A 1,020-nucleotide genomic window follows, 5' to 3' on the forward strand; every position below is an offset into this window, starting at 1 on the left:
TCCTTTTCTTGTTCCTGAGTTAAGAGGAAATGGCTTTTATTTTTCACCATTATTTATAATGGTGGATGTAGGTTTGTCATACACAGCCTTTATTGTATTGAGGTATGTTCTCTTTGTTCATAGTTTTTCCAGAGTCTTCATCATAAAGGGGTGTTGGATCTTGTGAAATGCTTTTTCTGCATCTATTGATATATCCATGTGGTTCTCATCATTGCTCTTGTTGATGTGATGAATTATATTAAATGATTTGCACATATTGAACCAGCTTTGCATCCTTGAAATAAATCCTGGTTCATCGTGTGTATGATTTTTTGGATGAATTGTTGAAGTCGATTGACCAAAATTTTGTTGAGGTGTTTAACATCCATGTTCATCAAAGAAATGGGTCCATAGTTCTCTTTCTTTGATGAGTCCCTGCCTGGTTTGGAATAACGGTTATGTTGGCATCATAGAATGAATTTGGTAGTGAACTTACTCTTTCAATTTTATTGAATAGTTGGAGGAGGATTGGTGTGAGCCCTGCTTTGAATGCCTTGTAAAGTTCCTCTGTAAATCCATCTGGTCCTGGGCTTTTCTGAGATGTGAAGTCTCTTATTGCTGTTTCTATTTCTATGCTTGATATGGGTATGTTAAGTTGATTTAACTCATCTTGTTTGAGTTTCATCATGTCGATATATGATGGGAAAAGGTCCATTTCTGCCAGGTCTCAAACTTATTAGTATAAAGTTTTGAGAAGTATTCCATTATAATGTTCTGATGGTGATGTTCCCATTCTCGTCTCTGAGTTTGTTTATTTGGTTGTGTTCACTTCTTTTTCTGATAAGATTTGCTAAGGGTCTGTTAATTTTGTAGATTTTTTCAAGAACCAACTCTTTGTTTTGTTGATTCTTTTTATGATGTTTTTGGATTCTAATTTACTTAATTCTAATTTAATTTTAATTATTTCTTTCTGTCTACTGGATTGGGGTTTATTTTGCTGATCTTTTTGAAGGAGGTGCAGATGTTTTATTAAATTTTTGG

Source organism: Dipodomys spectabilis, unplaced genomic scaffold, assembly GCF_019054845.1.
Source record: "Dipodomys spectabilis isolate Male_0828 unplaced genomic scaffold, ASM1905484v1 ptg000505l, whole genome shotgun sequence".
Classification (NCBI taxonomy): Eukaryota; Metazoa; Chordata; class Mammalia; order Rodentia; family Heteromyidae; genus Dipodomys; species Dipodomys spectabilis.